This window comes from Syngnathus scovelli, chromosome 2, assembly GCF_024217435.2.
Source record: "Syngnathus scovelli strain Florida chromosome 2, RoL_Ssco_1.2, whole genome shotgun sequence".
Lineage (NCBI taxonomy): Eukaryota > Metazoa > Chordata > Actinopteri > Syngnathiformes > Syngnathidae > Syngnathus > Syngnathus scovelli.
In genome coordinates, this window is record NC_090848.1 from 20,887,944 (window position 1) to 20,898,558 (window position 10,615).

Here is a 10,615-nt window from a genome sequence, read left to right on the forward strand (position 1 = left end):
CGTGGTGTGCTGGGGCAGCAGCACATCCAAGAAGGACACCTCCAGACTGGACAAACTGGTCAGGCGAGCCGGCTCTCTGATCGGCAAGAAGCTGGACTCATTGGCGAGGGTGGCAGAGGCAAGGACACTGAAAAAACTGTTGGACATTATAGACAATGTCAGTCACCCTCTGCACACTGTCATCACTATTCAGAGGAGCCGGATCAGTGGGAGACTGCTCCTCCCCAATTGTAGGACAAGCAGACTGAAGAACTCCTTTGTCCCCCAAGCCATCAAGCTATTCAACTCCTCACTGGGGGGGAGGAGGTGACATGGACATGAACAGGGACATGGAGATGCTTGTAACAACTGTACACATTCTTCACGTCAATATACAATGTGCAATATTATGGCAACTACTGTGTAGTGTTTTTACCTCCCTCAATTTTCTTGCCTAGTTTATCTTTTTGCCTCTTTTACATTTCATTGCTAACTCTTGCACTGTGTGTATTTCTGCATCTTCTTTATATCTTGATCTCTTGTGTTTTTCTTGTGTATTTTGTATTTTACTGCTACTGGACACAGAATTTCCCTGAAGGAGTAATCCCAAGGGATTAATAAAGTTGAGTCTAAGTCTAAGTCTAAGTCTAAGTCTTTATTTTTACTTCGACTCAGGAGGGGAGCTGTATTATTGCCGCCAAAAAGGCACAGGCCAGGCAGTCCAAGTGAAGGTTGTCTGTGGTGCTGAAGAGGCAAATGAAATTTTTAAGAGTTTTCATGCCAGCCCGGCAGGGGCACACGCCGGGCAAAATAAAACAAAACACAGCATCTCTCTGAGATATTACTGGCAAGCGATGTCTGTTGACATTAATGAGTGGGTATGTAAACAATACAAAAAGAGTATACTTATTTGTTCATTTTTTTAAGCCTGCAAACATAATGAATGAAACTATTCCTTTGTATCTTTTGCAAACAATTCAAAATGATTATCTAAGATCTTCCCCTTCTATTTGCATGCATTTATTAACAATGACTACTTTTCCACAAAACCTGCCATTGTCAGGTGTCCCAGTGCACCGAATGTCAGGCAGCCGGCATATCAATAAAAAGCCCAACAGAGGTCATGCCTATACAGGTCAGTTAATCCAAATAATGTTCTCTATTTTGACCCAAGATGTATATAGTATTTTGTATGTGGCATACTTTATATAACTATTTTTCTCAGCAACATCAGTTTAACACAATTTGTTTTTATAAATATTTATTTATTAGGTGTCTCAGCCATTTGAACTCTTGGGCATGGACCTCATTGGCAAACTGGCTCAGACAAAAGATGGATACCAATATATTTGCGTGATGGTCGATTATTTCACGAAATGGCCTCAAGCCTATCCATTGAGGTCGAAGTCTGCTGCTGATGTTACCGCCTGTATCCTAAAATTCGTCTACCAATTTGAGTCGCCAAAAAGGATCTTGACAGATCAAGGCAAAGAATTTGTCAATGCAGTAAGTACTACATACAGTGTTTGGCAGAAATTATCTTCATCATAGCTGTCAAATACAAGTCCCTGAGGGCATATCTGGCCTGCAACTTTATTTTGTGTGGCCAATGAAAGCAACGAAAGGATGTCGAACTTCATAAAATAGCTGGAGTAAAATAAAAAATAAAAAGTTTCTTACTGCTCATTGTATTTTGTCCGTGTTTTGTGACTGTTGCACTTGTGGGTGTTGTAGTATTTTCCTTCTGTGTATTTGTGATGCAAAGCCAGTGTAGTGATGCTGTTAAGCTCACATTCTCAAACACTATTTCACTGCAAAATTGCCCAACTCAATTACTTATTCTTTCCCCTGGCAACTGCAGATCAACAAGAGAGTATGTGAAATGCTTGACATAAAAAGAAGCCTTTGCTCACCATACCACCCTCAAACTAATGGGTTGGTGGAAAAATTAAATGGAACAATTCAAAGGTGAGTATATTTCATTTACCCACATTAATCTTTGACAATTTCTTGTTATGATGTCGCTCATGAGTTTGTTTTTGTTTTCAAGGCACTTTCAAAGTAAATAACATGCACTATAAAAACTGTTAGGTCAGAAAAAACACATTTTGGTTGAAAAATTGTCATTGGAGTCATTTATATACAATTCTCCAAAATTAATAAAAAAACAACAACACTGTCACCAGCGCAATTTTAAAACTGATTTTGTTTTTTAGAGCTCTGAGCAAAGTGGTTTGTCAGCATCCAGAAAGGCGGGATGAATATTTGGATGCAGTTATGTTTGGTTTGCGGACCAAAAAACAAATGACAACAAAGTACTAGCCTTACTTTCTAATGTTCGGCAGAGAGGCACGCTACCCCATTCAAGTGCCAGAACACTACGAGGTAAGATTTTGGCACATCAAGATCCATGATCCATTACAAGGATATACAGTATCATGGAGAAGTTTTTATACGATCAAGGACAATTTGCTTGTTGAATTTGTTTAGGTACATCTTAATTGTAAAACACAAATATAAAACTAACACTTGTTGACACTTTAATCATGACAGCAAATGTTTGCCTTTTCTGAAGGTTGATGGCACTGTGGAGGATGTGGTGGGGATGGTGTCACGGTCGGGTGGAGCATGGAGCAGGACGACCAAGTGCAGCTTGGACCAGGGTTTATTGAAGCAACTCAAAATACAGACTCGGTAAACTGACATGACTTAAACAATAACTTGACTGACTGACCGGGACGTGGAACAAGAAGACAGCAGGACATGACGGCACCAAGACAAGACGACAACACCGAACGACAGCAACCAAAACCAAAACCAAAACCAATGATCCGACAGGGAGAGAGGGGCAGACAGGACTTTTATACAAGACAGGTAACGAGAGGCAGGTGGGAACAATCACACTGATCATGGGCACACAGGAGGGGAGGGGCGAGCACACAGACAGAAACCAAGACAACAGACACATAGTGGAGCAGTTGGGGGCGAGACGTGACAGAACCCCCCCCACAAGGGACGTCTCCCGACGTCCCAAAAAAAAAAAAAAAACTAGGGGAACCGCACCGCACTCGGGCGGCGACTTGGGGAACCGAACCGCACCGCACTCGGGCGGCGACTTGGGGAACCGAACCGCACCGCACTCGGGCGGCGACTTGGGGAACCGAACCGCACCGCACTCGGGCGGCGACTTGGGGAACCGAACCGCACCGCACTCGGGCGGCGACTTGTGGAACCGAACCGCACCGCACTCGGGCGGCGACTTGGGGAACCGAACCGCACTCGGGCGACGACTTGGGGAACCGAACCGCACTCCGGCGGCGACTTCGGGGACAGAACCGCACTCCGGCGGTGACTTCGGGGACAGAACCGCACTCGGGCGGCGACTTCGGGGACAGAACCGCACTCGGGCGGCAACTGCGGGGACAGATCCGCACTCGGGCGGCGACTGCGGGGACAGATCCGCACTCGGGTGGTGACTTCGGGGACAGAACCGCACTCGGGCGGCGACTGCGGGGACAGATCCGCACTCTAGTGGCGACCTAGGGGACAGAGCCGCACTCCGGCGGCGCCCTAGGGGACAGAGCCGCACTCTGGTGGTGACCTAGGGGACAGAGCCGCACTCTGGCGGTGACTTGGGGAACAGAACCGCACTCGGGCGGCGACTTCGGGGAACAGAACCGCGCTCGGGCAGCGACTTGGGGAACACAACCGCACACGGGTGGCGACTTGGGGAAACAGAACCGCACTCCGCGGAAACTCGGGGAAACACAACCGCACTGGGGCGGCGACTTGGGAAGTCTGTACCGCGATCGGCGGCCACTCACAAAGTCCGTACAGTGATCGGCGACATTCGGAAGGCGGGGCTCTGCGCGGCGGCAAGAGCCATCACGCGCCGCAGCAGTGGGAGTGGAGCCAGGGACGATCGCGGGTCCGACGCAGCTGGCTTGGATGTCTGGCGACGTTCGCGGGTCCTGCGACGCTGGGGTGGAGCCCGATGGCGGCCGTGAGTCTGATGACGCCGGGGGGGGAATTCCGATGGCGGCCGTGAGTCCGGCGTCGCGGCAGCGAAGTCCGACGACGGTCGCAGAGGCAATGGTGCCGGGAGGAACTCCGATGGCGGCCGTGAGTCCAGCGTCGCTGGAGCAAGATCCGATGGCAGCTGCAAGCCCATGGCGCTGGAACAAGCTCGGACGACGATCGGGCGTCGCAGCGGGAGCTGGTGGTGGAGGGGGGTCCAAGCGCTGGTCGTTGTGATGGTCGGATCATTCTGTCACGGTCGGGTGGAGCATGGAGCAGGACGACCAAGTGCAGCTTGGACCAGGGTTTATTGAAGCAACTCAAAATACAGACTCGGTAAACTGACATGACTTAAACAATAACTTGACTGACTGACCGGGACGTGGAACAAGAAGACAGCAGGACATGACGGCACCAAGACAGGACGACAACACCGAACGACAGCAACCAAAACCAAAACCAAAACCAATGATCCGACAGGGAGAGAGGGGCAGACAGGACTTTTATACAAGACAGGTAACGAGAGGCAGGTGGGAACAATCACACTGATCATGGGCACACAGGAGGGGAGGGGCGAGCACACAGACAGAAACCAAGACAACAGACACATAGTGGAGCAGTTGGGGGCGAGACGTTACAGATGGAAGTTATGGCACAAAACCATAACGGACAAGACCAACTATTTGAGCAAGTTAGAGAGCACATTAGAAAAGCGCAGGAAAAAACAAGGCACCCAAAAACAATCTCAGGGACCACACCAACTGTACACATAGGAGATCTTGTTCTAAGACAAAATATCAGGTCTCAACAAAGAAAGGGAGGAAAATTGAACCCCAATTTTTTGGGGCCATACAAAATTGTGGCGATTGAGGGTAAGACAGCTGACCTCCAGGATGAGAATGGAGCCTTGGTCCCCAAAATAAACATTGACCACCTAAAACCATACAAAGAAAATAAACAAAGAGTGCCTCATAGGTATGAAAACAAAAAAGGAGCATCCTCCTGGATGACACAGTCACCATCCCCACCAGCCTCAGCACTTCCAGCCACTGCTCCTCCAGCCACTGCTCCTCCCGCCGCAGCTCCTCCAACCACCGCTTCCTCTCCCACTGCTCCACCAGCTGCAGCTCCTCCAAGCACCGCTCCCTCTGCCACTGCTCCTCCAGCCTCATCTCCTCCAGCCACTGCCCCCTCTCCCACTGCTCCTCCCGCCGCAGCTCCTCCAACGACCGCTCCCTCTCCCACTGCTCCACCAGCCGCAGCTCCTCCAAGCACCGCTCCCACTGCCACTGCTCCTCTAGCCTCGGCTCCCCCAGTCACCACCCCCTCTGCCACTGCTCCTTCAGCCACAGCTCCTCCAGCCACGGCTCCCTTTTCCCCTGCTCTTAATACTGCAACACCACCACGACTGTCTTTGACTTTTAGACAAAGGAGGGAAAATGTGGACAAATGTAAGATGTATTCATGATAAAACTGTAAACATATTAAAACATACATTATGGATGTGTGGCACATAGGTCTTGTACTAACAAAGTGTTTTATAAGTGCCACTTGCTGCTATGGAATGAAACACATTTCCAATTGCATTTTGAGGTATTGTTCTGACTTATTTTTGGCAGACGTTCAAGATGCCTGGAAGGGAAAGCACGTTCATGTTCTCCTATCAAAAATCGGAGCGTACAAATTGTTCTTTTGGGACATTATGAACGTTGGACCCAAATCTGAGCTGGAATCTGAGGTAAAATTATGTTTTCATATCTGAAAACTTAGGTTTCTCGGTTTGACTGTTTTGTTTCAAGTCTTAATTGGCAGCACTGTATTTATTTTGGGGGGTGGAGAATATTTTCTGTTTCAATTTGTTTGCCGTTTCAATTACAGGTTATTAACGCGTACCTCCTGTTGTTGGTGAACAAACGCAACCAAATCAGCGTGGAAAAGGTTTCCTATATTGACTCATTTGCAATGACTAATTTATGGAATGGAAAGAGTCTGTCACGCCCGTGCCACAGCACGCTCGGCCTGCACTTCGCTCGGCCACACCCCTTTCGTTACCGTAATGTCTGTCACCTGCTTCCTCTTGTTACCCTGTGTATTTAAGCCCTGCCCGTGTGTTTCTCCCTGTCTGTGTCTACTGTTTGTCACGTGCTGGTGCCACCTGCGACGGGACCACGCCCCCCTGTCAGTGGGATCACCGTCACCTGCCACGGGTTCATGGACAGCGCTATATCAGCGCCGCCAGCGCAGACCCGAGTGCCATTCTGTCCCTTGATGCTGCTTCACTCATCAATCCCGGAGAGAATTGACTCACTTGACTACTCGAAACCCTCGCAGAACCGTTGTCCTCTCCAGCCCGATCGCCGCTCCAGCGCCAGCTGTTCCCATCATCCCCTTCAAATAAAGTCCGTCGTTACGCACTTGGCTGTACTGTCCGATCCTTAACAGTACAGACTGGCCAATACGATGCAGTCAGCGAACGACGAGACGGCATTGGGCCGACTGGAGCGAGCCGAGACCGCCATCAGCAGCCTGTCCGCCGACATCCGGAACCTGATCGAGGTTGGTCAGCAACAACAGCTGCAGCAGCAGGAGATGGCCCAAGCCCTCCAGAGACTGTCGGTGGCTGCGTCCCCGGCTGTCACGGCACCCCCGCACCGCCCGTCTGCCGAGGCCAGGAGGCTCGTGGACGTCCCGGAGCCCCGCCTCGGCAACATCGAAAAGTTCAACAACGATCCAAAGCACGTGAGGGCGTTTGTGATCAACTGTCGCATAATGTTCAGCCTCCAGCCCGTCACGTTTGCGTCAGAATCAGCCAAGGTCGGTTTCGTTCTAACCCACCTCACGGGCGAGGCGCGGCTATGGGGTTTGGCAGAGTATGAACGGATGGCCCCGGCATGCGATTCCTTCGACGCCTTCGCAGAGGAATTGCTCTTCCTGTTCGACCTGGGATCCGCCGCCGAAGACGCCGCCGAGGAACTGGCGACGCTGCGTCAGGGTAGCCGATCGGTCGCGGAGTACGCCCTTAAATTCCAGACGTTGGCCGGCAGCAGCGGATGGAACGCGCCAGCGCTCGTTAGCACGTTCCTAAACGGCCTCGCGGATTATATGAAGAACGAACTGGTGTCTTACGATCGCCCGCGAACCCTGAAGGGCGCGATGGACTTGGCGGCCCGAGTAGACCGGCGGATCCGGACGCGGCGGCGCGATCGGGAGAGGAGGTCCCCGCGGAATCCGCGTGGCCACATTCCTCCGTCTGTTGGGGACCCGCCCACCACTCCACCCGCCGAGCCCATGGATCTGGGAGGGGCTCGGGTCTCCTCCGAGGAGCACCGTCGACGCCTCTCGCGGGGCTTGTGTTTTTACTGTGGGGAGGGGGGCCATCGGGTGGCGGGGTGCCCGCTAAAAGGCCGGAGCTCACGCGGCGTCGGGGGATCCGCGTGAGCTCGACCAGCACCGGCTCTCCCAGTCCCAGCACGCTCACGCTGCAGGCACGTGTCCAGCTTGCGGGGGGCGACCAGAACGTGGCAGCCTTGGTGGATTCCGGCGCGGAGGGGAACATCATGGACATTAGCCTGGCGCGTCGGTGGGGTGTCGGCTTCCTCCCTCTGAGCCCGCCCATTCCCGCGCGTGCCATTGATGGCCGCCTGATTGGCGAGGTGGCTTTCGTGACAGAACCGGTTAAGGTACTGCTCTCCGGCAATCACCACGAGACCATCCAGTTTTTTCTTCTTTCCCTCCCAGGACAGCAGCTCATCCTGGGGCACCCTTGGTTGCGGCAGCACAACCCGGTGCTGGACTGGGAGGTGGGGGTTGTACGGCAGTGGAGCGAACGCTGCCATCGAGTGTGCCTGAAGGCGGCCACCAGCCCACTCGGCAGAGCCCCGCCCAGGTACAGTCCCGACATCTCCAATGTCCCAGCAGTTTATCACGAACTCAAGGAGGTTTTTAGTAAAGCCAGGGCCGCTTCTCTTCCTCCACACCGGTCCTACGATTGCGCCATCGACCTGTTGCCCGGCACCTTCCCTTCCAAGGGGCGCGTCTACTCCCTGTCCGCTCCTGAGCGCCGGGCTATGGAGGAGTACATCCGGGAGTCCCTGGCAGCCGGCATCATACGGCCGTCTTCTTCACCTGCGGGAGCGGGGTTTTTCTTCGTGAAGAAGAGGGAGGGCACGCTCCGCCCGTGTATCGACTACCGGGGAATAAACGCAATCACCGTAAAGAACCGATACCCTCTGCCTCTTCTTTCTTCCACCTTTGAGAGCCTTCAGGGTGCCACCGTCTTCACCAAGCTGGATCTTCGCAACGCCTACCACCTGATCCGCATCCGGGAGGGAGACGAGTCGAAGACGGCTTTCAACACCCCGAGCGGACACTACGAGTACTTGGTGGTTCCGTTTGGGCTCACCAACGCCCCAGCAGTTTTCCAGTCACTGATAAACGACGTGTTATGAGACATGCTGGACAAATTTGTGTTCGTTTATTTGGACGACATCCTCATCTTCTCCCGCTCGCTTCCTGAGCACATCAAGCATGTTCGGGCGGTGCTGCGACGCCTCCTAGAGAATTCGCTCTACGTGAAGGCAGAGAAGTGCGAGTTCCACACCTCCTCTGTCAAATTCCTCGGCTACGTGGTGCGTGAGGGATCCATCGAAATGGACCCTGGGAAGGTGGAGGCGGTCACGTCATGGCCTGTTCCCGAGACACGCAAGCGGCTGCAACAATTCTTAGGTTTCGCGAACTTTTATCGCCGTTTCATCCGTGGATACAGCACGGCGGCCGCGCCACTCACCGCCCTTACCAGCCCCGCCTCTCCATACAAATGGACAGAACGGGCAGAACAGGCATTTCGGGAGCTTAAGAGGAGGTTCACATCCGCTCCCATCCTCAGAGTTCCCGATCCCGACAGACAGTTCGTGGTCGAAGTGGACGCCTCGAACGTGGGTGTCGGGGCGGTGTTGTCTCAACGCAGCCGCCAAGACGATCGTCTCCACCCGTGCGCCTTCTTTTCTCGCCGTTTGTCAGCCTCAGAACGGAACTATGACATCGGTAATCGGGAGCTCCTCGCCGTCAAGTTGGCCTTGGAGGAGTGGCGACATTGGCTGGAGGGCGCCACCACTCCGTTCATTGTCTGGACCGACCACCGCAACTTGGAGTATCTGAGATCAGCCAAGAGACTGAACGCGAGACAGGCACGGTGGGCTCTGTTCTTTGACCGGTTTGAGTTCTCTCTTTCCTACAGACCGGGTTCCCGTAATGCGAAGGCGGACGCCCTGTCGCGTTTGTTTCCTGGTGGGGAGGAGGGACAGGGTCCGCCTCCCACTATCCTCCCGAGCTCGGTTCGGGTGGCGGCTCTTACATGGGAGATCGAACGCCAGGTGGAAGCCGCATCACGCGATCAATCCGGCCCCAGCAACTGCCCGGAGGGTCGCCTGTTCGTCCCTGAAGGCCTGCGATCGGCCGTGCTGCAATGGGCGCACGACTCACGCCTGGCCTGTCATCCCGGCGCTGCACGCACGAGGTACGTGGTGGCACAGCGTTTCTGGTGGCCCACCTGGCAAGTGGACACCAGCGACTACGTCAGAGCCTGCTCAATCTGTAACCGCTACAAGACGCCTACTCGTCCTCCGGCCGGGCTGCTTCAACCCTTGCCGGTTCCCCAGCGTCCCTGGTCTCACCTGTCGATCGACTTTGTCACGGGCCTCCCCCCCCTCAGAGGGAAACACGGTGGTCCTCACGGTGGTAGACCGTTTTAGCAAGATGACGCATTTCATCCCTCTGCCTAGGCTCCCATCTGCGAAGCAGACAGCGTCCATCATGGTGCGGGAGGTGTTTGGTCACCACGGTCTCCCACGAGACATCGTGTCAGACCGAGGACCTCAATTCGCTTCCACCTTCTGGACGGAGTTCTGCCGACTCCTCGGCGCCACGGCCAGCCTCTCCTCGGGGTTTCACCCTCAGTCCAACGGTCAAGCGGAGCGCCTGAACCAGGAACTGGGCAGGTCTCTCCGATGCATGGCCGCCGGAGACCAGCGCGGGTGGGTCCAACAGCTTCCCTGGGTAGAGTACGCTCACAATTCCCTTCCCAGCTCGGCCACTGGACTTTCGCCTTTCCACTGCGTCTTCGGGTACCAGCCACCCTTGTTCGCCCACCAGGAGCGTGGTGCGGCGTGCCCGTCGGCCCAGGCTTGTGTCCGCCGTTGTCATCGTGCCTGGGCGAGGGGCCGGGCCACTCTTCTCCGCTCTGTTTCAGGCTACGCCCGCCAGGCGAACAAGCACCGGACGCCGGCTCCGGAGTACAGAGTGGGGCAGCGTGTGTGGCTCTCGACGCGGGATTTGCCGCTGCGAGTGGGATCCCGCAAACTGGCGCCCCGCTTTGTTGGACCGTTCCCTATCCAGAAGGTGATTGGCCCGGCCGCAGTCCGTCTGCTCCTTCCAGACTCCATGAAGGTTGATCCCACGTTCCACGTGTCCCGTGTGCGGCCCATCCATGAAAGCGCGTTGGCCCCGTGCCCGTTCCGCCGCCGCCGCCCCAGCTCGTCAATGGGGGCCCGGCTTACGCTGTCCGCTCCCTGCTCCGATCGCGGCGGATATACAATACAATACAATACCTCGTGGACTGGGA

General features: G+C 54.3%; 2 long non-coding RNA genes across 2 annotated transcripts; both read left to right on the forward strand.

Annotated features, from left to right (window-relative positions):
* Window positions 1-1,039: 1,039 nt before the first annotated feature.
* On the forward strand, window positions 1,040-3,250 carry LOC125989069 (uncharacterized). The gene is made up of 5 exons (XR_007488591.2): window positions 1,040-1,114; window positions 1,252-1,485; window positions 1,841-1,947; window positions 2,196-2,364; window positions 2,555-3,250. It is a non-coding gene; the product is annotated as an uncharacterized lncRNA (long non-coding RNA).
* Window positions 3,251-3,555: 305 nt separating this feature from the next.
* LOC125989068 (uncharacterized) lies at window positions 3,556-6,692 on the forward strand. The gene is made up of 3 exons (XR_011086554.1): window positions 3,556-5,447; window positions 5,616-5,734; window positions 5,875-6,692. It is a non-coding gene; the product is annotated as an uncharacterized lncRNA (long non-coding RNA).
* Window positions 6,693-10,615: the final 3,923 nt, after the last annotated feature.